Source organism: Scyliorhinus torazame, chromosome 4 (assembly GCF_047496885.1).
Source record: "Scyliorhinus torazame isolate Kashiwa2021f chromosome 4, sScyTor2.1, whole genome shotgun sequence".
In the NCBI taxonomy this organism is placed as follows: domain Eukaryota; kingdom Metazoa; phylum Chordata; class Chondrichthyes; order Carcharhiniformes; family Scyliorhinidae; genus Scyliorhinus; species Scyliorhinus torazame.
The window spans coordinates 204,148,904-204,176,872 of record NC_092710.1 but is presented as its reverse complement, the minus strand read 5'-3'; the positions used below and the strand labels follow the sequence as shown (position 1 = coordinate 204,176,872).

The 27,969-nt window shown below is 51.8% G+C and overlaps 1 protein-coding gene and 1 long non-coding RNA gene across 3 annotated transcripts in view; one reads left to right on the top strand and one right to left on the bottom strand.

Annotated features, from left to right (window-relative positions):
* Positions 1 to 27,969, bottom strand: part of LOC140410702 (adhesion G-protein coupled receptor F1-like) — a 540,253-nt gene that overhangs the window by 210,875 nt on the left and 301,409 nt on the right. Inside the window, exon 1 of one of the 2 annotated variants that reach the window (XM_072499142.1) lies at positions 2 to 230. The exons of the other annotated variant lie outside the window; for it this stretch is intronic. The gene's annotated coding sequence lies outside the window, so the exon portion shown is untranslated. Of the gene's footprint in view, position 1; positions 231 to 27,969 lie in introns of those variants that run through there. 2 annotated transcript variants of the gene reach the window in all.
* Positions 219 to 27,963, top strand: LOC140410703 (uncharacterized). Its single transcript, XR_011940709.1, has 3 exons — positions 219 to 524; positions 27,228 to 27,397; positions 27,852 to 27,963. It is a non-coding gene; the product is annotated as an uncharacterized lncRNA (long non-coding RNA).

The window sequence follows — 27,969 nt, the reverse complement described above, 5'->3', positions numbered from 1 at the left end:
CCTTTTCTTCGAGAAGCAGCTGATTCTGGTAAATCACTGACCATCAGCTTTTGCTCGGTGTGAAGATCGCTGGAAGGATTCGAGTTGGGCTAAATAGGGTAAAAATACTTCCTTGTCTGGTCGTGTCGCCGACTTCAGGTACCCGCCCACCAGGCACAGGACAAACTGCTGCAAAAATCAGTCAGTTCCTTGAAGTAGACGCCGCGCGCGAAGGCGGGTGTGGGTGAGGGGCAGGTGCACAGGTGCAGACATTAGCGGTGTGCCAAACCGAACCACCGATTCACGACTGAGGCTTGTGAGTGTGAACGGAGGTCGTCACGTTCCCGTCTTTTCATAGATGTCCCTGTTTGACAAATACAGCAGAAATACGTTTTATAGTGAGGCAGTTAAACATAAAAGAGTTATTTTTGTTTTCCATTAATGGACATGATTATGCTGCTGGATTCACACCGGAGGCCCCCGAATCCGGAGGAGGTGCAGCAGAAGGAGGGCAGCAAACGCCTGAAGTGGATGTGAGGAGAAAGGTAATTAAATCCTTGCAGCACGTGAGTGTTCAGAAACAGATCATACCTGAACCTTGCTGCATTTGCACAGGAATACCATCACTTGCATATGACATTTGTTGGAATGCGAATTGGAACCCAGCCTCCCCGAACAGGCGCCGGAATGTGGCGACGAGGGGCTTTTCACAGTAACTTCATTTGAAGCCTACTTGTGACAATAAGCAATTTTCATTTCATTTCATTATGACTGACAGTGAAGGTCACCTTGATTATAAATGTTTATAGCAGTGGCTCCTTCCAAACTTCTGGTGGCATGAACAGAACCTGTGGTGGTCACATTCACCCAACAAATCACTGATACACTGTTTGCGAGTTCATTGTTTCCTATGGAAGCTGACAAGGACGGGAGAGAAAGTGCATTTGGCGAAAATGGCTTGATTCAGGGAGATACAGGGCACTATGGACTGCTCCACATTGTCCTGCATGGTTTGGCAAAACATATGCCAAAAATTAGACAGGTCGGCAAAAGTGTTGTCAAAGAAGGCAGATTTTAAGGAGTATCAGAAAAGAGGTTAGTGAGGATCAGGGGCGAAATTCTCCGGAAACGGCGCGATGTCCGCCGACTGGTGCCCAAAATGGCGCAAATCAGTCGGGCATCGCGCCGCCCCAAAGGTGCGGAATGCTCCGCATCTTTGGGGGCCGAGCCCCAACCTTAAGGGGCTAGGCCTGCGCCGGACGAATTTCCGCCCCGCCAGCTGGCGGAAAAGGCCTTTGGTGCCCCGCCAGCTGGCGCGGAAATGACATCTCCAGGCGGCGCATGCGAGGGAGCGTTAGCGGCCGCTGACGGCATTCCCGCGCATGCGCATTGGAGGGAGTCTCTTCTGCCTCCGCCATGGTGTAGACCGTGGCGCGGGTGGAAGGGAAAGAGTGCCCCCACGGCACAGGCCCGCCCGCGGATCGGTGGGCCCCGATCGCGGGCCAGGCCACCGTGGGGGCACCCCCCGGGGCCAGATCGCCCCGCGCCCCCCCCACCCAGGACCCTGGAGCCCGCCCGCGCCGCCTTGTCCCGCCGGGAAGGTAGGTGGTTTAATCTACGCTGGCGGGACAGGCATTTTAGCGGCGGGACTTCGGCCCATCCGGGCCGGAGAATCGCGCGGGGTGGCCCGCCAACCGGCACGGCGCGATTCCCGCCCCCGCTGAATATCCGGTGCCGGAGACTTCAGCAACCGGCGGGGGCGGGATTCACGCCAGCCCCCGGCGATTCTCCGACCCGGCAGGGGGGGTTGGAGAATCTCGCCCCTGTTCGGGTACACTGAGGGAGAATTCAGAATGTCCAATTCACCTAACAACGCATCTTTTAGGACTTGTGGGAGGAAAGCGGAGCACCTGGAGGAAACCCATGCAGTCATGGGAGAACGTGCAGGCTCCACACAGACAGTGACCCAAGCCGGAATCGAACCTGGGATCCTGGAGCTGTGAAGCAACAGTGTTAACCACTGTGCTACCATGCCGCCCTAAAATAGGGAGCTAACCCTCGTAGCTGCAGGTTACAGAGATAAGGGAGGGGGCAAGGCTGTGGAGGGATTTGAATGCAGGATGAAAATATAAATCTCACGCATTGTTAGATTGGGAGCCAATATAGGTGAATGTGCACAGAAGTTACGGGTGAATGGGACCTGCTGTAAGTTTACATAGGACTTTTGGATGAGCTCAAACCTATGAAGCAGAGAACATAGTCAAGTGTGGAGATAACAAATGCATGGATTTTGGTTTCAGCAGCAGGTGAAGTGGGGCACTGGCAGAGGTCGGTGTTTTTAAAGAGATGGAAGCTTGGCTAGGATCAAGTAAAACGCTGAAGTTATAAGTAGCCTGGTTCAGCCTGAGTTAGGGACAGGGATGGAAACACGTCTAAAGAATAGAGCTTTATGGCAAATAACAAGAACCACCTAAAAAGGACTTTCAACATCAGCCTTCTGGATTACAATAGTTTATTCCATTAATTGGTCTGTTTTCCTGAATCATTGTGGGTTTTTTTTCTTCTCGTAGCTTTAGTTTGATTTTTCAACACCATTGCAGTCATCAATGTGTTTCCAAATGGGAATCCTCCATTGTGTGATGATAGAAAGAAGAGAAACACCCTGAGAGAATAGCAGCCATGTTGTAATTCAAGAGAGTTGTTCCATGTCCATTCATTGATACTTATCCCAGATGGCCTACTCCTGCTCCTAGTTCTTATGTTATGTTATCAGGGCTGGTTGACGCAAGAGGCCCTGGACCCCAGACCCTGCCGGGAACACTTAAGGGGCTGGTCTCAGGTATCCTCCCCGATCCACACAAACTCACCCTCCGGTCGTTGGGATATCCCCAGTGCTGAAGCCCAGCTCTTGAGTGTTCGATTGTTGGGTGCTGCCTCTGTAGTGTTGACACCTCTAGGGTTCAGGCAGAGTGTGCAGGCCTCCCAGCTTACTTGGGATGCTAGGCAATAATACTCACCTGCAACATGGAAAGTGTACACACAAGGGGCAGGATTCTCCGCAATGCGATGTCCGCCGACCGGCGCCAAAAACGGCGCGAATCAGTCCGGCATCGCGCCGTCCCAAAGGTGCGGAATTCTCCGCATCTTGTGGGGCCGAGCCCTCACCTTGAGGGGCTAGGCCCGCGCCGGACTGATTTTCGCCCCGCCGGCTGGCGGGAAAGGCCTTTGGTGCCCCGCCAGCTGGCGCAAAACTGTCTTTGCCGGGCGACGCATGCGCGGGAGCGTTAGCGGCCGCTCACGGCATCCCAGTGCATGCGCAGTGGAGCGGGTCTCTTCCGCCTCCGCCATGGTGGAGACCATGGAGAAGGCGGAAGGAAAAGAGTGCCCCTGCGGCACAGGCCCGCCCGCGGGTCGGTGGGCCCCGATCGCGGGCCAGGCCACCGTGGGGGCACACCCCGGGGCTAGATCACCCCGCGCCCCCCCCAGAGCCCGCCCGCGCCGCCTTGTTCCGCCAGTAAGAGAGGTGGTTTGATTCTCGCCGGCGGGACAGGCATTCCAGCAGCAGGACTTCGGCCCATCACGAGCCGGAGAATCGCCGGGTGAGGGGCCCGCCAACCGGCACGGCGCGATTCCCACCCCCGCCGAATATCCGGTGCCGGAGAATTCGGCAACCGGCGGGGGCGGGATTCACGCCAGCCCCCGGCGATTCTCCGACCCGGCGGGGCGTTGGAGAATCCCGCCCAAGATTCCACTTGAGTACTATTTTATTAGGGGCTGGTTTAGCACAGGGCTACAGAGCTGGCTTTTAAAGCAGACCAAGGCAGGCCAGCAGCACGGTTCAATTCCCGTACCAGCCTCCCCGAACAGGCGCCGGAATGTGGAGACTAGGGGCTTTTCACAGTAACTTCATTTGAAGCCTACTTGGGACAAGTGATTTTCATTTCATTTCTTAGCAAAAATGGCCAACATGAACAAAGATTTGAAAAGCAACAACGTAACATTCCACATGTCACATTAGCCATTAATCAACAAGGAGACGTCACTGTTCCATACTGGCACCAATACAAAGCTGTAGCAGCTCATTTTCAGGAAAAAAAACAGCACACGGTATCACCTATTATAGGTTCCTCAACAGAAATGGAGGATAAGCCTGAGAATGTTTTATCATGTTCAGAACTTTATCATAGAAATGATCTGTTCATAAATGCATTACTTGTTGGTTGTTTCACTTATCAGTGCCATTCTCCATCCATGAGCCGCAGCTGTGCAGACCCTCCCAAATGGCCCAATCTCACCGGAACCAAATCTTGGCATCCACATATTCCACTGGCGCTCAAGGTGCAATTGAACATCCTTGACTTCCAGCAAGGCAGCAAACACAACCTGCAGCACCACTTCAGAATATTTTGTTTATTAAATGGTCAACAGCACCTTTATACAAAGAGATGAAAACCAACTACTTAACAGTCCATTAATCACACTAACCATTAATCAACAAGGAAAAGGCACCATGCCATATACATACAAGTACCTTTCCACTACAGAATATCAATACAAACACAAAGCTACAACAATTAATTTGTACAAAGAAATCCAAACATGGTATATCACTCTCGCAGGTTCCCAACAGAATGGAGGATCCATGCACCTCCATCGTACGGGCCTTCTTATACGGCTTAATTTCATCGGAATCGGGGTCCAATTTGGCTCACTTGGCTAGACAGCTGGTTCGTGATGCAGAGCAAGGCCCGCAGCGCAGGTTTAATTCCTCTACTGGCTGAGGCTATCATGAGGGCTCCGCCTTCTCAACATTTCCCCTTGCCTGAGGTATGGTGATCCTCAGGTTAAATCACCACCAGTCAGCTCCCTCCCTCAGGGGAAAGCAGCCAATGGGACTATGGCGACTTTACCATTAATCTCATTGGAACCAAAGCTCGGTATCAACCTGTTCCACTGGCGTTCAAGTTGCAGTTAAACAGCCTTGACGTCCAGCATGCTTGACTCACCATGACATGCTGGTTACATGCAGCACTCACCACCCAGCAATCTGTGAAAGCATTCCTTCAACATCTTCATCAGCTACTCATTTGGATCAATGTCACGCACCAGGTCCCGCAGCATCCTCTTGCTTCAAACCGGATTGCCTTCTGGACTTGTACGTCCCCTTGAGCCCGGTATTCCAGGTTCAAGCCCAGTGTTCCAGGTTCAAGGTATCGTAGAGAAACTTGTTCTTCGTTTAGGCTACAAAAAAATAAGGAAGCAGCAGCCTCCAGACATTTGCAGCTACCAGCAACAGCAAGCTGCCAATACAACCTGCAGCACCATTTGAGAATATTTTATTTATTAAATGGTCAACAGTACCTTTATACAAATAGATGAACACCGACTACTTAACAGTCCATAAATCAAACTAACCATTAATCAACAAGGAAAAGGCACCGTACCATACATACACAAGTATCTTTCCGCTACAGAATATCGGTACAAACACAAAGCTACAACAATTAATTTGTACCAAAGGCGACCCTCTTCAAGAAGGGGGTGAAGTTCGGGATGCTGTACCAAGCGCGGCTCTGGGTTACGCATGAGGAACGGGACTTTTATTTTGAGACGCCGGACGATGTATGGACATTCATTAAAGAAAAGAAGCTGGAGACGATTTAAAGGACATTTAAGTTGCGGAGTTTTGTAGTGTTAGTTCGTAATACTGTACTGTTCTAAATGAAAGATTTTATGTTGTTCTGGGTGAAATAATGGGCTGTGGTGATGGTTGTAGGGTGCTTTGTCTTGCAGAGATTTGATATGGGGTGGGTGAGGGGGTCTTGAAGTTAGAGCTATTCTTCGGGAGACTGGGTTTTGTTTTAAGTGATTGTCTCTTCACTGGTTTATGTTAATTTCTTCTTTTTTTTGCTGCTGTTTACTTACTGTGGAATGTGATGCTGTTAAAAGCTTTATTCATGTGGGGGGGAGAGGTTCGAACAACAGGGAGACAGACTATTTGGCGCCAGGGCCAGGTGTTATCGGGGTCAGCATGGTTCAGCTGACTCTCGGAAGCGCAGTGGGGGGGTGAGCAAGTGTTAAGCTGGTACTTGACCTGGTGGATGAGGTTTCTGGTTCTGTTGGGGGGTGGGGAAAGAGGAGGAGGCTGCTTTGTTGACAGGGGAGGAACTATTATCGGGGAATAAATGGGAGGTCGGGAAAGGCTGCTGCTCATGTGGGTACTCGGGGAAGCGGGGGGCGCATGCTCGGGTCTGGCCTAAAAAGGTTGATGGCTAGTCGGCGGGGCGGGGTGGGGGGGGGGTGTGTGGAAGCCCCCCCCCATCCAAGTTGATTACGTGGAACGTGAGAGGACTGAATGAGCCGGTCAAGAGGGCCCGCGTGTTCGCGCATCTAAGGGAGCTGAAGGCAGACGTGGCAATGCTACAAGAGACACTTCTAAAGGTCATAGATCAGACGAGATTGAGGAAGGGATGGGTTAGCCAGGTGTTCCACTCAGGGCTGGACTCAAAGACCAGGTGGGTAGCAATTTTGATTAGTAAGCAAGTGGCATTTGAGACTGGGAGAATCGTGTTAGATAAAGGGGGGGTAGGTACATAATGGTGAGTGGAAGGTTGGAGGGTGTTCGAGTGGTGCTTGTGAACATATATGCTCCAAACTGGAACGACGTGGAATTTATGAGGCATATGCTAGGTTAGATCCCGGACTTAGAGTCACATAACCTGACCATGGCGGGGGGGGGGGGGGGGGGGGGGGGGGGGGGGGGGACTTTAACACGGTCATTGATCCGGAATTGGACAGTCAATATCCAGGTCAGGGAGGAGGCCGGCTGTGGCAAAGGAATTGAAGGTCTTTATGGTACAGATGGGGGGTATAGACCCATGGAGGTTTACACAGCCGAGGGTGAAGGAGTTTTCTTTTTTCTTCTCACGTCCATAAGGTTTACTCTCGTATTGACTTTTTTGTTCTGAGCAGGATCTAATACCGAAGGTGGCGGGGACGGAATACTCGGCAATTGCAGTGTCGGATCATGCCCCGCATTGGGTGGATTTGCGGGTTAGTGAGGAGAGAGGGCAATGTCCGTTATGGAGACTGGATGTGGGGTTGTTAGTGGATGAAGCGGTCTACGGGCGGGTGAATACGTTCATCCAGAACTACCTGGAAACAAATGACACGGGAGAGGTATCTGCAGCGATGGTTTGGGAAGCTCTGAAGGCAGTTGTTAGAGGGGAATAATTTTGATTTGGTCCCCTTCCATTTGCTCTACCAACCGGGATAGATTAAGCATTCCCATACAAAATTATTTCATCGGAGCCAAATCTCGGGGTATCAACATGTCCCACTGGTGTTCAAGGTGCAGTAGAACAGCCTCGACCTCCAGCGTGTTTGACTTGTGACAATGTGCTAGTCGACGTGCAGCACTCACCACAACCAACAAAATCACCAGCAATCTTCAAAAGCATTTTTTTAACACCTTCATCAAGTTGCTCATTCAAATCAATCCACCTCTCTCTCACTCCCTCCTGCAGCTCACAGCAATAGACTTCCCAGCAGTGTAAAATCACACCAACCCAGAGCACATCATAACAGATAAAGCCATCAGCTTCCCCTTCTCAAGCCCAGGCAGCAGGTCGTCATCCCATCCTCTCTTTCCTGACCCCAGGCTACAGAAAAGAAGTAAACTGCTGCAGCAGCCTCCTGGCTACAAGCAGCAGCAAGCAGCAAATACAACCTGCAACACCACTTGAGAACTGTGAAGTGCTCACATAATGAAAAATTGCAGTTACTTATTCGCAATAGCGTTCAGCTATGCAGCCAAAGGTGCATCAAATTACCATGGACAGGGTTCTTCCATGGGGTAATTTGTGGGACAGACAGGCAGCAGCTATAGTTGCACAATCGGGAGGTGGTCTGCAGGACTGTTGGGCACTGAGCCCCTCACCCATCTCCACCCATGGTGCCCAGACACATGACCAGTCCCATCCCCCACCCCCCAAGCACTGTGGTAGCATCGCATGCCTGATTTTGAAGATGGCTACCACCTCCTCTGATCCCCTCATTAGCCTGTACATTAGTTTCCCATTTTTAAACAGGAGTGCTAATAGGCGCCCACGCGATCTCCCGTTGGGGAGATGGTTAGATCCTGGGAGGACGTTAGATAGGGTGTCCATCTCATTAATGAGATGGAGATTGCCCTCAATTGGTGGAAATTGGCACCTCACCATGCCTCGTGGGATCCAGAACCCGCCATCGGGAGCGGGCCAGTTAGATCGGAAACCAATCGGCATCGGGTGCAGATCCCGATTTCAGCCTCTCCCGACACTTAATCGGCTTGCATGGATCCGCACCGGGTGCAACACAGCCGTTAGATCACACCCAATTCTCTTAGAATATCAAATAAATATCACCAGCTACAACAGCAACTTGCATTTATATGGTGTTCATCACATGCAGGAAGATAGTTATAGTGCTTAGCAATGAGAAAAAAGATATAGAGGATACCGAACTTGGGGAAATAGAAAAGTTAGTATTTGGAACCAAAGACATGTTCAAAGAGGAAGGTTAGAAGCTCGCTAAAATCAGGTGACAAGAAGAGTGCAACAGTTGCAGAGGACAGGAGTGAATAAACGAGTGAGGATTGTGAGTCAACAAAGACACAGTTGCAACTAATCAATCAACTAGCAATTCAAGATACAAAGTGATCCTCTCGAAGAGTCTTGCAAACTTCTGTGTTGCAGACCACCTCTCTTGAGAAAACACTGCAGCTGATCGATCCATGTGGTGCAAACACTGAAATTTGGTTGAGCATGTTTTGAGGAGAATAAAATCAATAATAAATAAATAATCTTTTATTGTAGGCTTACATTAACACTGCAATGAAATTACTTCCGGTTGCGGCGATGACCAGCTAAGCCGCACGTTTCGGCGGCTCCAGCTCCAACGGACCTTCGGGCTCTTTTAAGAGCCCCAACTGGAAATTTTCTCACGACGAAACCCGGTGTGGGGTGAGTTAATAGGGAGTCCCCCCCCCCCAACGAAAGAGGAAAATATCGGCGGCGGCGGCTACATCGCGAGGAATCCTCGACAATAGGGACAGAAGGGAAAAAGAAGCAAGATGGCGGCGGAGAAAGCCCAGGCGACATGGGGGCACGATCAAGACGAATTTTTAAGACGGTGTGTGGAGCTACTAAAGAAGGAGGTGCTGACCCCGATGCTACAGGCAATTGAGGGGCTTAAGGAGGCACAAAGGACCCAGGAGACAGAGCTCCGCGTGGTGGAGCAGAAGGTGACGGATAATGAGGACGAGATCCTGGGCCTGGCGGTCAAAACACAGACGCACGAGGCGCTCCACAAAAAGTGCATTGAAAGGATTGAGGCCCTAGAAAACAGAGCACGAAGGAAGAACCTTCGGATCCTGGGTCTCCCTGAGGGAGTGGAAGGAGCAGACTGCGGGGCTTACGTGAGCACGATGCTAAGCTCGCTGATGGGAGCTGAGGCCCCTTCGGGCCCCTGAGAAGTGGAGGGGGCTCATCGGGTCCCGGCGAGGAGACCAAAGGCGGGAGAACCACCTAGGGTGACAATCGTGTGATTTCACCGCTTTAATGATAGAGAAGTGGTTCTGAGATGGGCCAAAAAGGTACGGAGTAGTAGATGGGAGAATGCAGGATTGGAGTGCGGAGGTGGCGAATAGGAGGGCGAATTTTAATTGAGCCAAGGAGGTGTTACACAAGAAGAAGGTGAAGTTCGGGATGCTGCAGCCGGCGCGACTATGGGTCACGTACCAGGAGAGACATCACTACTTCGAAACGGCGGATGAAGCATGGACCTTTATTAAAGATGAGAAATTGGATCGGAACTGAGGGACTGATATTAGAGGGAAATGTCACTGTTAATGTATATAGAGATGTAAATTGGGAAGGGGGGAGATACTAAGAAATGTGGGCGCCGGTGGGGGGGGAAAGAAGAGACATAGGCGGAGGATGAGGAATGGGAGTGGGGTGGGAGAGGGAGCTGCGCCACAAGAGGCGGGTCAGCTACAGAGATGTTCCCGCGCCAGAAAGATAATGGCGGGAAGATAGGCGCAAGGTAGGTGGGAGTTCCCCACACGGGGGGGTCAAGGAGTGAGCAGGAGAAGCCGGGGTCAGTTGAAGTCAGCTGACTTGCGGAACTAATATGGGGGGAGCAATCACGCTAGAGAGGGATCTAGCGGGGGGGGGGGGGGGGGGGGGGGGGGGGATAACTGGGTTGCTGCTGCAGAAATCAAAGAGGAACTGGCTAAAGAAAGGGTGGTCGGGGCTGGAATGCGACACCTGGGGAACGAGTGGGAGCGCGGAATTGGGGCGTGGGACTGGCCTAGAGAGGGTGATGGCTAGTCGACACGGGAAGGGGGCAGGTAGCCCCCTAGTGAGGCTGATCACGTGGAACGTGAGAGGCCTAAATGGACCGATTAAAAGGGCCCGAGTACTCGCGCACTTGAAAGGACTGAGAGCAGACGTGGCTATGCTCCAGGAGACGCACCTGAAGGTGGCAGACCAAGTTAGGTTAAGGAAAGGATGGGTGGGACAGGTGTTCCATTCAGGGCTAGATGCAAAGAATAGAGGGGTGGCCATACTGGTGGGGAAACGGGTATCATTCGAAGCAAGGAGCATTGTAGCAGATAGTGGAGGCAGATATGTAATGGTGAGTGGCAGGCTGGAGGGAATGGAGGTTGTGTTGGTTAACGTATATCCCCCGAATTGGGACGATGCGGGATTTATGAGGGGGATGCTGGGACGTATACCGGACCTGGAGGTAGGAAACTTGATAATGGGGGAGACTTCAACACCGTGCTGGACCCAGGGTTAGATAGATCCAGATCTAAGACCGGAAGAAGGCCGGCAGCGGCCAAGGTGCTTAAGGGGTTTATGGACCAAATGGGGGGAGTGGATCCATGGCGATTTCTTAGACCGAGGGCCAGGGAGTTCTCCTTCTTCTCCCATGTTCATAAGGTGTACTCCCGGATAGATTTTTTTGTTTTGGGAAGGTCGTTGATCTCGAGGGTGGAAGAAACTGAGTATTCAGCCATAGCTATTTCGGATCATGCCCCACATTGGGTGGACCTGGAACTAGGAGAGGAGAGGGAGCAGCGTGCACTCTGGCGATTAGATGTGGGATTGTTGGCAGATGAGGGAGTCTGTGGAAGAGTGCGGGGAGGTATCGAGAGGTACCTGGAGGCCAATGACGACGGGGAGGTCCGAGTGGGAGTGGTATGGGAAGCACTAAAGGCGGTGGTCAGAGGAGAGCTGATCTCCATCAGGGCCCACAAAGGGAAAACAGAGGCCAAGGAAAGGGAAAGACTACTGGGGGAGATCTTAAGGGTGGACAGAGAACTTGCGGAGACCCCGGAGGAGGGACTGTACAGGGAGAGACGACGATTCCAGACGGAGTTCGACCTTCTGACCACCAGGAGGGCGGAGGTGCTGTGGAGGAAGGCACAGGGGGTGAGGTATGAATATGGGGAAAAGGCTAGTCGCCTGTTGGCCCATCAGCTGCGAAATAGGACAGCGGCGAGGGAGATAGGGGGAATTAGAGACGAAAAGGGAGCTACGGTGCGGAGAGCAGGGAAGATAAATGGGGTGTTTAAGACCTTTTACGAAAGACTTTATAGGTCCCAACCCCCGGAGGGAAAAGAGGAGATGCGGCAGTTCCTGGACCAATTAAGGTTCCTGAGGGTGGAGGAGCAGGAGGCGGAAGGCCTGGGGGCACCAATTGGGGTGGACGAGGTTACCAAGGGGCTGGGGAATATGCAGGCAGGGAAGGCTCCGGGACCAGATGGGTTCCCGGTGGAATTTTATAGAAAATATGTGGACCTGCTGGCCCCGCTGTTGGTGAGGACTTTTAACGAGGCCAGGGAAGGAGGGACTCTATCCCCGACAATGTCGGAGGCGACGCTATCGCTAATTTTGAAGCGGGATAAAGATCCGCTGCAGTGCGGGTCCTATAGGCCTATCTCACTATTAAATGTGGACGCCAAATTGCTAGCAAAGGTGCTGGCATTGAGGATAGAGGACTGTGTCCCGGGGGTGGTGCACGAAGACCAGACAGGATTCGTAAAGGGGAGACAACTAAATGTCAACGTGCGACGGCTATTAGGGGTGATAATGATGCCCCCAGTAGAGGGGGAGGCAGAGATAGTGGCGGCAATGGATGCAGAGAAGGCATTTGACAGGGTGGAGTGGGAGTCCCTATGGGAGGTGCTGAGGAGGTTCGGGTTCAGGACCGGGTTTATTAGCTGGGTCAAACTCCTTTATGGGGCCCCAACGGCAAGTGTGGTCACGGGTTGGCAAAGATCGGAGTATTTCCGACTATACAGGGGAACAAGACAGGGATGCCCGCTATCTCCATTACTGTTCGCGTTGGCAATTGAACCACTGGCCATGGCGCTGAGAGACTCCAGGAAATGGAGAGGGGTGATTAGAGGGGGGAGAAGAACACCGAGTGTCACTCTACGCGGATGACCTACTGTTGTATGTGACGGACCCAGTGGGGGGGATGACAGAGGTCATGCAGATATTGAGGGAGTTTGGAGATTTCTCGGGATATAGGCTTAACATGGGGAAGAGTGAACTTTTCGTGATACACCCTGGGGACCAGAGTAGAGGGGTAGATGGCCTGCCTCTAAGGAAAGTGGAAAGAAACTTCCGATACCTGGGGATTCAGATAGCCAGGAGCTGGGGAACCTTGCACAGACTTAATCTGACACGACTGATAGAACAAATGGAAGAGGACTTCAAGAGGTGGGACATGTAGCCACTGTCACTGGCGGGCAGAGTGCAGGCAATTAAGATGATGGTCCTCCCGAGGTTCCTATTCGTATTCCAATGTCTCCCTATACTGATCACTAAGGCCTTCTTTTAAAAAATAGACAGGAGCATCACGAGCTTCGTGTGGGCAGGGAAAGTCCCGAGGGTAAGGAGGGGGTTCTTACAACGTAGCAGAGACAGAGGGGGACTGGCGCTGCCGAATTTGGGCGACTACTATTGGGCCGCAAATGTGGCGATGATCCGTAAATGGATGATAGAGGGAGAGGGAGCGGCGTGGAAAAGACTAGAGAGAAAGTCCTGTAAAGGGACGAGTCTAGAGGCGCTGGTGACGGCGCCACTACCGTTCTCACCAAAAAAATTTACCACGAACCCAGTGGTGGCGGCAACATTAAATATCTGGGGACAATGGAGGCGACAGAGAGGTGTGCTGGGAGCCCTGGTGGGGTCCCCAATCAGGAACAACCATAGGTTTGCCCCAGGGAGGATGGATGGAGGATTCCAGAGCTGGCACCAGTTGGGAATTAGGAGGGTGGGAGATTTATTTATAGACGGGACGTTTGCGAGCTTGGGAGCGTTGGAAGAAAAGTATAAGCTGCCCCGGGGAAACTTCTTTTGGTATATGCAGGTGAGGGCGTTCACAAGACAACAGGTGAGGGAATTTCCATTGCTCCCGACACAGGGGATCCAGGATAGAATGCTCTCGGGGGTGTGGGTCGGGGAGGGCAAGGTGTCAGAGATATACCGAGAGATGAGAGAAGAGGAGGAGGAGCTGGTGGGCGAACTAAAAGGAAAGTGGGAAGAAGAGCTCGGGGAGGAGATAGAGGAGGGTCTGTGGGCTGATGCCCTAAGCAGGGTAAATTCCTCTTCCTCGTGCGCCAGGCTTAGCCTGATTCAATTTAAGGTGCTACATAGAGCACACATAACGGGAGAAAGGTTGAGCAGGTTCTTCGGAGTGGAGGACAAGTGTGGGAGGTGCGGCGGAAGCCCGGCAAACCACACACATATGTTTTGGTTGTGCCCGGCACTGGAGGGGTATTGGAGGGGAGTGACGGGAGTGATTTTGAAGGTGGTGAAGCTCCGGGTCAAACCAGGCTGGGGGTTAGCTTTATTTGGAGTTGCGGATGAGCCGGGAGTGCAGGAGGCGAAAGAGGCTGATGTCGTGGCCTTTGCGTCCCTAGTAGCCCGGCGTAGGATTTTACTCATGTGGAAGGAAGCGAAACCCCCCGGACTGGAGGCCTGGATAAACGATATGGCGGGGTTCATAAAACTGGAGCAGATTAAGTTTGCACTGAGAGGATCGGCTCAAGGGTTCACCAGAAGATGGCAATCATTCCTCGACTACCTAGCGGAACGTTAGAGGGAAGATAGATGACCAGCAGCAGCAACCCAGGGGGGAGGGGGCGGGGGGGAGGGGGGAGGGGAAAGTTTCATTTTATGTTAATTGATTAGTTTACCATGTTGGTTAGTTACTTTTTATTAGACTGTGGTTATCATGTTACATGTACTGTTACATTTTTTTTAATGTTTGATGTGTATGGGGGAAAAAATTGTGATCGAAAAATTTCAATAAAATATATTTTTTAAAAAAACACTGCAATGAAATTACTGTGACAAGCCCCCAGTCGCCACGTTCCGGCGGCTGCTCGGGTACAGGGAGGGAGAATTCAGAATTCTCAGATGGTACAGGAATTGAACCCATGCTGCTGGCCTTGTTCTGCATCACAATCCAGCTGTCTAGCCCACTGAACAAAATCAGCCCCTGTGAAGTTGGGAAATTTCCTGACTCCCGCTACATGCCTTAAGAACAAAAGTCTGACCCATTGTTTCTACATGAGTCATTCTGCTGAATGTTCTTTCACATCTCATGGTGATGAACACACACAATATTCTATTATTGTACAATAATATTTGTATAATCTATCATCGGTCATTCCTCATCTATCCAACACAAGTCCTGTGATGTACAGCACTGGGAACTGTGCCCATGAACCTGTACACAAGTGGCTCAGGGCACAGAGTCAGTGTTCACTGGAAGGAAGCAGAATTGGAACTCAGCAACACCGTGAGTGACTGAGCAGCCCTTTTCAGGACTAAACTCTTCACTTCACTAGAACGAGGAAACAGATGCACGATGTGCTTCAACTCACTGGCCAACAGGCCACAGCTGGCAGGGATCCCACTAATGTGGTTGTACGGAATCTTCAAAAAGAAAGAAAAGGTGACAGTAGTGCTTGAAACATCCACCTTTCTGGACAACATCACAGACAACAAAACTTTGAGACGTTGAGAGATTCCTACGTACAATGCCCAGATTGCCACCCTCACCCAAGGTCAGACTTGTCTACCTGAGGAGAATCTGATGAAAGAAATAAGTGCAGCATACACATTATTTTGAAGTGACAGTGTAAAAGAAGAACAACGTGATCCTGGTGTAGCATCATGAACCACCTCTTCAGTAAATTGATCTGCTTTCCCAAGGGTGTTAATATTGGTTTGATGATGCTCAAACTCTCTTTGCACAACAACGGACAAGGGTGAGTAGGCAACATTGTGCCCCCAGCACTAACTCCGTCCCACAAACCCGTAACCCGACATCCCCCTCCCCCTCCCTCCCCCAATTGGAGGACATCCAAACCACCACCCTTCACCAAGTGCCGGCACCCATACTGGTTGTCATGGCATCATGCCAAGACACTGGTGCCACTAGCTATCTACACCTTGGGCTGCATATGGACTATCTAGCACTGTCGTTTTCTATTTCCACCTCTTCCCCCCCAGACAGAGCAACAAGGCTGGTTACAATGTTGTGAACAGGTATTTATTGTGAAACAGTGAACATTTATGTACAGGTCTGTGCCCCTGGGGTGGCATGTGGCACATTGGTTAGCACTGAGACTGCGGCGCTGAGGACCCGGCTTCGAATCCTGGCCCTGGGTCACTGTCTGTGTGGCGTTTGCCCCCACAACCCAAAAGATGTGCAGGTTAGATGGATTGGCTACGCTAAATTGCCCCTTAATTGGAAAAAAAATAATTGGGTACTAAACATTTTTTTTAAAGGTTTGTGCCCCTAGCCCCTAACACTATACTGTGGGCTGCACCCGTGCCAACCTAACTGCTGTCACTGTTAATGGGCTAGTGGCTAGTGGATGAATTGGTGCGAGTTTAGCGCCAATTTTGTTGTCGTGGAAGTCCACCGATTCAGTTCCATGTTAACACTTGGTCTCTGAAATGGAAAATCCTACCCAATTACTATCCAGCACTGTGACCGATGCCCAACAATCCACTGCCAGCTTGAGACTGTTAGCCACCCTGATTGTGATGGATGTTGAATATGCTGCTGTCACCCTGAGGTAGTCGGCTACATGCACTGTGATAAATACACAACCACCCACTGTCACCATTCCCTGCGCAGATAAATGTGCAAATCACTCTGGAGGCAGGGTCAGGGGCAGAGGATTGGATGGAATTGCTGTCGGCTTCACCAGAGTCACAAGACTTGACAACTAGGGAAAAATGTTTTGATGAGGGAAAATGTCATTTTTTTCTTGCTTCTGAGCATTTAGGTTTGGCTGAACACTGTGGATAAAGGGAGATTGGGAAGGCAGGATTTCAGGCCAATAGACGAGGCGTGGTTTAACCACCATGTTGCACCCGGCGTGGATCTGGGCATGCCTGTTAATAGTGGGAATCAGTTTGCTATCTAACTGACTGTCCCCAATGGTGAGTTCCGGATCATCCCCAAATATGGTGTGTATTATCATTACCCTCATTTACATTAATTTCCATCTCGTTAGCGCGATTGAAGTCAAATGCAACAGCCTCCCGGGAATTAAAAGGCTTCATTTAATACTCCTTTAGTGACTTTGGTGCAATGGCTGCTGAGAGGAACTGAGGAGGTAATTTTGATTTTCCAGCATGCAACTCAGAGGCACTGCAGTTGCTGCCCCAGTGCTTGGGCAGGAGTGGGAGACCCTTGAGGGGGGTTGGGTTTGGTTGGAGTGCTGCAGAGTTCCAGATCAGGAATCACCCCTGCTCCGGAAGGGAGAGGCTGCTGGGGAGGGGAGGGGGGATGCGTTGGAGGTGAGGGGGTTTATATCGGTGAGACCTTCAAGCCATGTTTGAATGTTGTGAATGCCCACAACAGGGTGAACTACAGCTACTGACTGTCTCTCCTACCAAACACTACCAGAGCAGAGCCCTGCTCTTGGTTCTATGCTGAAGGTCACTTTAACTCCCTTTAACTGCGAGAAGCCTCTAGCTTCAAGATTAAATCTATTGTAATGAGGAACTGGACTTGTTAGTTGTGAGACTACTTCACAACTGCAGATTGTGTTTACTGCTTGCTCCTGCTGCAGATGACTGGACGCTGCTGTTGCTGCTTCCTTGCTTTTCTGTAGCCGGAAAGAAGGACCATTGTTTTATAAGATACCTGGGTCCTGGAAAACTGGGCTCAGGGGATGTACGAGTCCAGAAGGCAATAAGGCTTGAAGCAAGAAGACGCTGCATGGTAAAATGGGCCACCTGCTAACGCAGTTGAAGAAATGTTTTCACAGATTGCTGATGCTTTTGTTGCTGGTGTGGTGAGTGCTGCGTGTAACTGGTGACCAAGTCAAGGATGTTTCTCCGACAAAATTCTAGACATGATAACACATTCTCAGGCTTCTCCTCTGTATCTGTTGAGTACCTATGAGGGGTGATGCCGCGTGTTTGTTTTTTTTGTGTGAAAATGAGCTGATACAACTTTGTGTTGGTACCAATATGGAACGGTGATGTTTCCTTGTTGTTCAATGGTTAGTGTGATATGTGGAATGTTACAGAGCTGATTTACAAATATTTATTACTGTTGACAGTTAAATAAACAAAATATTCTCAAGTGGCTTCACAGCTACAGGTTGTGTTTGCTGCTTGCTCCTGCTGGTGGCTGCAGACACCTGGAGGCTGCTGTTGCTATTTCCTTCCTTTTCTGTAGTCGGAAAGGACAATTTTTTCCAAAATACCTGGGCCTGGAACACTGAGCTCAGGGGGACATATGAGTCCATAAAGCAATTGAGTTTGAAGCAAGAAGGTGCTGTGGGACCTGACGCATTACATTGGTCAATGATACCATTGAAGAAATCCTTTTGCAGATTGCTGATGCTTTTGTTGCTGATGTGGTGAGTACTGCATGTAACTGGCACGTCACCGTGGGTTTAAGACACTGGAAGTCAAGAATGCTCAACTGCACCTTGAGCGCCAGTGGAATATGTGGATGCCAGGATTTAGTTCCAGTGAGATTGGGTCGTGTGGAAGGGCCTGCACAGGTCTGGCTCCTGGTCGAGAATGACACTGATATGTGAAACAAGTAACATATTAAGGACATATCATTTCTGTGACAAAGTTCTGGACATGATAACACATTCTCAGGCTTATCCTCCTCCCTTTCTTTTTTTTTTTTAAAGTGATTTTATTGGATTTTCACATCTTATATTTAACAATTCATTTTATATCACATATTTTTAGTTTGAACGTTGAGTTCCAGGTGTCGTACATGGGAGTATTATTTTACAAAGGCATTCAGAGTACAGTTCTGGTTTATACAAGGGGAGAAAAAGAGACACACGGGAAGAAAAAACAATGAAGAAAAGATTCAAACATTCACCAAAGTGCGAACAGACGAGGCCCACTGTACATATTTACAATTGCCTGCTTTGTCTCTCTTTGGAAACTGTGGGCCTTATTTGGCTCTGCTGCCCTGCCTGTTGTTGGCCCTGGCTTGTGCCTCTCCACTTGTAGTTAATCTCTCTAGTCCTCTTTTTGCCCTTGGGCTTATACTCCTTGAGCTGGATTCTCCGCCTGCGGGATGCTCCGTTTTACCGGCAGCCTGGGGGTTTCCCGACGGCGTGGGGCTGCCCCACAATGGGAAACCCCATTGACTGGCCGGCGTAACAGATCATCCTGCCGGCGGGATGAAATGTGGCGCAGCGGGGCAGAGATTCCAGCCCCTTGTGCCTCACAGCCTTCTTGAAGGTCTTTACCCACCCCTCCGCCCGTCCCCCAATTTATTGGTTGTTGGCTACAAACAGGTCCTGGAATAAATTGGTGAATGGCTTCCATGTCTTGTGGAAGCCATCTTCCAACCCCCAGAAGAGGAATTTGATTTTCTCTAGTTGGAGAAATTCCAACAGGTCGGACAGCCAGTCTTAAGCTTTTGGTGATGCTGCTAATCGCCAGCCGAGCAGGATTCTTCGGCGGGCGATTATGGAGGCAAAGGCAAGGCCGTCGGCCTTCTCCCCAAGAAGAGTTCTGGCTGCTCTAATACCCCAAAGACTGCCACTTCTGGGCTTGCTCCACCCTCACCCCAACAACCTTAGACGTTGCCTCAAAGAAGGCTGTCCAGTACCCGACAAATCTGGGGAATGCCCAAGACGCGTGGCTGTCGTTTGCCGGGCCTCCCAGGTACCGTTCACATTTGTCCTCCACCCCCGAGAAGAACCTGATCATTCAGGTTCTGATTAAGTGTGCTCTGTGTACAACTTCAGTTGCATTAGGCTTAGCCTTGCTCATGTGGAGGTGGAGTTTCCCCTGTTCGGTGCTTCACTCCAGAGTCCCTACCCTATTTCAATCCCTAATTGTTCCTCCCATTTTTCCCGTGTCTCGTCCAGTGGGAAATGTGCCTCATCTAACAGATGCCCATACAGGTGCCTGGAGTTCCATCTACCTAAGTTGACCGTGTCCAACAGTTCCTCTATCATTGAGTGTCTCAGGGTCTGTGGGTATTGTGGTAATACCAGGTATTGCGGTACCTGAGAGGTGGATGACCATTGGCTAGACCCAGGAGTCTACCATTGGCTGATGTACATAGCTCCGCCCTGAGAGGCGGAGTATAAGAACCGATGCCGTCCCAGCAGCCTTCACTTTCTGTATCAAAGCTGCTGGGGAACAGTTCTAGCAGATTAAAGCCTGTTAGTTATGACTCACCTTGTCTCGAGAGTAATTAATTGCGCATCAATTTAATCTGCTACAACTTCAGTTGAAAGGATGGATCTCCGTATCGAACCGGAGTGCCTTCAGCTCAGCGCCCACGTGGACAACTCTGCTGCTATCTTCAAACATTGGCTGGCGTGCTTTAAGGGCTACCTCGACACGGCTGCCGACACCCCCACGGAAAGACAAAAGATGCACCTTCTACACTCGCGGGTCAGCCCTGGGATCTGCCCTCTGATCGAGGAGGCGGAGAATTATGCTGCAGCGATCGAGCTGCTAGAAGGACATTATATCCACCCTGTGAACCAGGTCTACGCTCATCACCTGCTGGCGACTAGGAGGCAAAGCCCCGAGGAAACGTTGGAAGACTTCTACCGGGCGCTGCTGGTGCTGGGCCGAAACTGTGGCTGCCCGCCAGTTTCGGGAAACGAGCACACGGAACTTTTGATTAGGGATGCTTTCATGGCAGGTATCACCTCCCCCGATATCCGCCGAAGGCTCCTAGAAATGGACACTCTGGGACTTACTGAGGCACGGGCCCTGGCTGGGTCCATGGACGTTGCATATAAAAACGCGCTGGCTTTTGCTCCCGGACGCGTGGCGGCACCCTGGGCTGCGTGGCACCCCATTGCGGCAGCCCCTCAGACCTTCCCCCTGACCCCGCAAGCCTGCGCGGCGAGACGGCCCGCTACCGCCGCCGGACAACGCTGTTTCTTCTGCGGGCAGGCGAATCATCCCTGCCCGCGCTGCCCGGCCCGCACCGCCACCTGCAAAGGGTGCGGAAAGAAGGGCCACTATGTCGGGGTCTGCCAGGCCCGTGCTGTGGCCGCGGTCTCCAGCAACTATCGGCAGCCCCCCTTTCAGGCCCCGGCCGTCCAGCGGCCACCGCCACCCCCCTATCCTCCGGCCGCGTGCGACCCACGGGTGTGGCCATTTTGCCCCCCGGCCACCACGCTGGATGGGTGGGCGCCACCATTTTGTCCCTCGCCGCCACCATCTTCTTCATCCCCGGACTCCATGTGCGACCCATGGCTGACGCCATCTTGGATGGGGCCCCAGGCCCCCAGCACAGCCGACTACATGCTGCCCGACCTGAACTCTCCATTACTGCAGCTGGACTCGGTGACTCTGGACCAGAGTCGGCCCCGGATGCTTGCGAAAGCTACAACGACGATCTCCATCAACGGCCACGTGACGTCGTTCTTGATCGACTCTGGGAGCACGAAAAGCTTTGTTCACCCCGACACGGTAAGGCGCTGTTCTCTTGTCACCCATCCCGTAAACCAAAGGATCTCCCTTGCCTCCGGGTCAAACGCAGTGGAGATAAAGGGGTTCTGCCGAGCAAACCTCACTGTCCAAGGCAGGGAATTCCACAATTTCCGTCTGTACGTCCTGCCGCACCTCTGCGCAGCCACCCTCCTTGGTCTGGATTTCCAGTGCCATCTGCAAAGCCTGACTTTTAAATTTGGCGGCCCTATACCCCCCCCATACTGTCTGCGGCCTCGCGACCCTTAAGGTCGACCCGCCTTCCCTGTTTGTGAACCTCACCCCGGATTGCAAACCCGTCGCCACCAGGAGCAGGCGGTACAGTGCCCAGGACCGGACCTTTATCAGGTCGGAGGTCCAAAGGCTGCTGAGGGAAGGGGTCATCGAAGCGAGCAACAGTCCCTGGAGGGCTCAAGTAGTGGTGGTAAAGACCGGGGAGAAACATAGGATGGTCATTGACTACAGCCAGACAATCAACAGGTTTACGCAGCTGGATGCGTACCCTCTTCCCCGTATAGCTGACCTGGTGAACAGGGTTGCGCAATACAAGGTTTTCTCCACGGTGGATCTCAAGTCTGCCTACCACCAGCTACCCCTCCGTAATGGTGACCGCCAGTACACTGCCTTTGAAGCAGATGGGAGGCTCTTATCACTTCTTAAGGGTTCCCTTCAGTGTCACGAACGGGGTCTCGGTCTTCCAACGAGAGATGGACCGAATGGTTGACCGGTACGGCTTACGCGCAACGTTCCCGTATCTTGATAACGTCACCATCAGTGGCCATGACCAGCAGGACCACGACACCAACCTCCGAAAATTTCTCCAGACAGCGAATATCCTTAATCTGACTTACAATAAGGATAAATGCGTGTTTAGCACCGACCGTCTAGCCATTCTAGGCTACGTAGTGCGAAGTGGAGTCATAGGCCCCGACCCTGAGCGCATGCGCCCCCTCATGGAGTTCCCCCTCCCTCACTGTCCCAAGGCCCTAAAGCGCTGCCTCAGCTTCTTCAGCTATTATGTACAGTGGGTCCCCAATTACGCAGACAAGGCTCGACCCCTAATCCAGTCCACAACCTTCCCCCTGTCGACGGAGGCCCGCCAGGCCTTCAGCCGCATCAAAGCAGACATTGCTAAAGCCACGATGCGCGCCATTGACGAGTCCCTCCCCTTCCAGGTCGAGAGCGATGCGTCCGACGTAGCTCTGGCGGCCACCCTCAACCAAACGGGCAGGCCCATGGCTTTCTTCTCCTGTACCCTCCATGCTTCTGAAATTCACCACTCTTCGGTCGAAAAGGAGGCCCAGGCCATAGTAGAAGCTGTGCGACACTGGTGGCATTACCTGGCCGGCAGGAGATTCACTCTCATCACGGACCAACGGTCGGTTGCCTTCATGTTCGATAATGCGCAGCGGGGCAAGATTAAGAACGACAAGATCTTGCGGTGGAGGATCGAGCTCTCCACCTACAATTACGAGATCTTGTACCGTCCGGGGAAGAGGAACGAGCCTCCTGATGCCCTGTCCCGCAGCACTTGTGCCACCGCACAAGTGGACCGCCTCCGATCCCTCCACGAGGACCTCTGCCACCCGGGGGTCACTCGTTTCTTTCATTTTATCAAGACCCGCAACCTGTCCTACTCCATCGAGGAGGTCAGGACCGTTACCAGGGACTGCCGAATCTGCGCGGAGTGCAAACCGCACTTCTACCGGCCAGAGAGGGCGCACCTGATAAAGGCTTCCCGTCCCGTTGAACGCCTCAGTCTGGTCTTCAAAGGCCCCCTCCACTCCACCGACCACAACACGTACTTCCTGAACGTGATTGACGAGTACTCCCGGTTCCCATTCGCCATCCCCTGCCCAGACATGACAACAACCACCGTCATCAAGGCTCTCCAGGGTATCTTTACACTGTTCGGTTTCCCCGCATACATTCACAGTGATAGGGGGTCCTCCTTTATGAGTGACGAACTGCGTCAATTACTGCTCAGCAAAGGCATCGCCTCGAGCAGGACGACCAGTTACAACCCCCAGGGAAACGGGCAGGTTGAGAGGGAGAACGGCACAGTCTGGAAGACCGTCCTGCTGGCCCTACGGTCCAGGAATCTCCCAGTCTCCCGCTGGCAGGAAGTCCTCCCGGTGGCCCTTCATTCCATCCGGTCGCTGCTCTGTACTACCACAAATCAGACACCTCATGAATGTCTCCTTGTTTTTCCCAGGAAGTCCTCCTCCGGGACCTCGCTCCCAACCTGGCTAGCGACACCCGGACCCATCCTGCTTCGGAAACATGTGAGATCGTAAAAGTCGGACCCATTGGTCGAGAGGGTCCGCCTGCTGCACGCCAACCCCCAGTACGCCTATGTAGCGTTCCCTGACGGCTGTCAAGACACGGTCTCCCTTCGGGACCTGGCGCCCGCCGGAGCCCCACGCGCACCCGCACCAGTGCCCCCAACCCCACCCTCCCCGCAGCACCTGACCGGAGGGTCAATACTCCCGCCGCCCTTGCCTAGGCCTGAACAAGCACCAACGCCCCCTACAGGCGCCCCCCCCGCCCTCTTTTCACCCCAACAGCCTAGGGGTGACGAAGCTGCCTGGGAGGACGACACCACGTTCCCGGAGTCGCAACCACCGGGACCCCCATCAGGATCACCGCCGTAGCCCAGACATTCCAGAAAGATGACCAGGCCACCCGATCGACTGATTGCTGCACCATGAACACTTTGCTATTACCCTCGACATCACGGCACCTCCATACCTGTTCCTACCATGCGAAAAGCGACATTAATGCTGGCCATCACCCCGCCGGGCTCTTTTTTAACAGGGGGTGAATGTGGTAATACCAGGCATTGCGGTACCTGAGAGGTGGATGACCATTGGCTAGACCCAGGAGTCTACCATTGGCTGATGTACATAGTTCCGCCCTGAGAGGCGGAGTATAAGAACCAATGCCATCCCAGCAGCCTTCACTTTCGGTATCGAAGCTGCTGGGGAACAGTTCTAGCAGATTAAAGCCTATTAGTTATGACTCACCTTGTCTCGAGAGTAATTGATTGCGCATCAGGTATGTTGTCGTCTCCTTGTGCAGGAAGCTTTTGATTTGTAAATGTCATAATTCATTCCCTTTGGGCAGTTGCAACCTCTCCGTCAGCTCGTCTAACTTCGCTAGTCTGTTGTGGTGTCAAAGTCCCTGTGGGAAACCACTGTGTTCCTATATTAAGGGTTGTACGGTAGAACCTGCACTACAGGTTCACCTGGGCCCCTGCATGCTAGCTCCGCCCAGGAGCCGGGTTATAAATATGCGTGGCCTTCAGCTCGCAGCCATTTCGTCAGCTGCTGTAGGAGGCCACACTTCAGATACTAATAAAGCCTCAGTTTGAATTCAACTTCGTCTCCAGCCAAATTGATCATGCCTCAGTCCCTAACTATGAGTGTCCCTTTGTCCTGTCTCCACCTCTTAAAGGTGGCGTCCATTGTGGCTGGTGTGAACCTTTGATTGTTGTAAATGGCTGAATAATTTTGGTCAAGTCGAAGTGCTACCTTAGCTGATTCCACGTCCAGAGTGTGGCTATTACCACTGGGCTTGTAGACTGCTTGACTGGTGGGGATGGGAGTGTTGCTGTGGCAAGGGCCTGGAGGGACATTCCTCCATCCTTACCCATTCTGTTTGCAGCTCCATTACCCATATCCACACTCTTTCCGCTGTGAACGGTCAGTGGTAGTATTGCAGGTTTGGGAGCGCCATGTCTCCCATGCTTCTTTTCCCCTCTCCCCCCACACAAATTCCATAATAATTTTATGTATTGTGTTGAGAAAGGCCTTGGGGATGTAGATCGGTATATATCTGAACACGAGGAGAAACCTGGGCAGTACGTTCATCTTGATCGTCTGCACCCTCCCTTCCAGGTAGAGTGGGTATGTGTCCCACATCTGCAGGTCCTTCTTTGCGTCGTATGTCAGGCTGGTCAGGTTCCATTTGTGGATCCATGTTTATTTGTGGGCAATTTGGATCCCAGGAAGCGGAATTTGTTTTGGGCTTGTTTAAACGGCTGCCCTCTCCCTTGCATGTTCACTAGGAATATTTCACTTTTACTCAAGTTATGTTTCTAGCCCGAGAAGGCCCCAAACTCTTTCATGATCCCCTCCATGCTGCTTGGGGGGTTCAAAACATAGAGGAGCAGGTCATCCGCATGGAATGAGACTCGCTGGATCCCCTTCCAATTTCTCATCATTCTGAGGGCGATCACCAGTGGTTCGATCGCCGGTGCGAATAGGCGCAATGACAGTGTGCATACCTGCCTTGAGTCCCTGTGCAGCTGGAAGTATTTAGAGCTGGTGATGTAGGTCCGCTCATTGGGAGCACTGTACAGGAGTTTCATCCAGGAGGCAAACCACTCCAATACCTCTATGAGGTACTTCAATTCGACTCTAATGAAGGCCTTTTCTGCGTCCAGGGAAATGATCACCTCAGGTGTTATCTCCCCGCATGGGGTCATTATCACGTTCAGCAGGTCCTGATATTTGATGTTAGCTGTTTACCCTCAACAAAACCATCAGATCTCTCCAACCATCTCTGGCCAATATTTTCGAGTCTACATTGAGCAGCGAAATAAGCCTGTAGGATCTGCATTAAGTCGGGTGTTTGTCTTTCTTGGGTATTGGTGGGATTGAGCCATGTGCTACCATTGGTGGCAGCCGGCCCCTTGCTAGCTAGTCAGTTGCCAGTCACTCTCTCCTCTGAGGGCGATGCGCCGTGACAGCCCCCTCATTCGTACAGCTTTTCCCCTCGTGCGGTGGCCCCACTACTGTGGTCGGTTTTAAGCTTACTCTTCGCTCGCTACATAGTTTCCCCCCTTTTCATCCTCACCTTTTCCTGCGCTCTGCTGCCCTCGCCCCATTCTTCCTCTGTTTTGGCTCCCAGATTCAGAGCGAGGCAGTACAGTCCGTGCAAAATGTCTCTCAGATGATTTTAGTCCCTTTGGATGATCTTCTCACTGCTTTCTTCCCTGCTGTCTTCCCAGCTCATTCTCCTGGACGAATTTGTCCGTGTCCGCAACGCTCGTGAAATAATGTTCCCTCTCCTGGAATGTGACCCTTAGTTTCGTTGGGTCCCAAACTTCGCCTTTTTCTTGTACAGAGCTTGCCATAGCTCTGTTGAACTCCACTCGGCGCTTGGCCAGGTTTGCCCGAATGTCCTGGTAAATCCTGATCTGGAGTCCTTCCCAGTTGCAGGCCTTTGTTTGCATGGCCCAGCGCAGGTTCCTTCCCGGACCTGGTACCGGTGCATTTTTACGATTATCTGTTGATCTCCGGCCTTGGGTTTCGGCTGGAGCGACCTGTGGGCTCTGTCTATCTCTGGTGGGCTGGGGAAGCTGTCCCTTCTGACCAGGTTTCTCGGTATCTGGGTCACATAGTCCATGGGGTCACTGCCTTCGGTTCCCTCCGGCAGGCCCACTATCCTTAGGTTCTGGCACCATGACTGGTTCTCCTGGTCCACTATTTTCCCCTTTAGACTTCCCTGCCTTGTCATCAAACTCTCTATCTCCTTCTCTAGGGCGGCGCTCCGTTCGCTCTGATCCATTGAGGCTCTTTCCAATTCCTTGATGGTGCTCCCCTGAGCCTCCAATTCTTTCTCTACCTTGTCTAGCACCACCTGCATGGTGGCCACGGCCTCCGTGACTGCCACCCTGACCACCACTTTAATGTCGGTCTTTATCTCTTCCTTGAGCTCCCTTAGCTCTCTGGTGAGGAACTTCCTCCATGCACCCTTCGGTGAGGGAGAGCCCCATGCGCGACTTGTTGGTCCCTCTTGCTCTGTTGTGGCGGCGTCTCTTCGCCTCATGGATTCGCCGTCTCGACCACTTGTTTTTCTTGGCTTCTGCCGCCTATTTGTCTCTCTGATCTTCTGGAGCTACTGTTGTTTGACATCGTATCTTGTGATGTTGTTAGATAGGGTGAGGGGATGCTTTTACCTGTTCTAGCAGGCAACTTTGAGTAAAGGAGCCTAATTTTGGGTTCTTAGGAGAAGAATCACATTTTCACTGGAAGTCTTATCCTCAATTTCTGTTGATGAACCTGCGAAGGGTGATACTCTGTGTTTGTTTGTTTTTGTGAATATGAGCTGATATAGCTTCATATTGGTATGAATATGGAACAGTGATGTTTTCTTGTGGTTTAATCATTGGTGTGATTAATAAACAAAATATTCTCACATGACTTCTTGCAGGCACACGTGCCATGTTCTAGTCAATGATTATGGCATCGCATTTCAATCAAACTCTGAAGCCTGAACAGTTTGCCTGAACTCTAGAAGCCTCAGCACCATAGAGGCAGCAGCCAACAATCAAACACTCCAGAGCTGGGCTTCAGCAACGGGGATATCCTCACAACCAAAGGGTGAGTGTGTGGATCAGGAGAGTGCACCTATGCACGGTCTTCCTACTATTCCTGGCAGGGTCTGAGGGTCTATAATATAATATAATAATCGCTTATTGTAGGTAGGCTGTAGTAGGCTTCAATGAAGTTACTGTGAAAAGCCCCTAGTCGCCACATTCCGGCACCTGTTCGGGGAGGCCAATATGGGAATTGAACCCGCGCTGCAGCCTTGTTCTGCATTACAAGCCAGCTCTTTAGCCCATTGTGCTAAACCAACCCCTTTTTATTCTAGGGATCTAGGGGCTCCTGCTGTGGCCATGGGTGAGTGTGCAGAGCGAAGTTCTCCAGCACAAGAGGCTCGATGATGGTACTCTGAGAGAAGATGGGAGATGTAAGGGTGGGGGAAGCTTGGGAGATTTGAGGAGTGAAAACCCTAATTGAATGTTGGTCTCTCTCCTTCTCCAATTCCTTACAGATATAACAATATGGCTAGTTATGTCGGTCCCGCAGAGGCTGTCTTCACTGTGCTAAGGGCAGCCCAAGCAGCCTATTGCCAGAGAAGGTGGCAGCAGCCTTGACACAGGCTGGAGGCG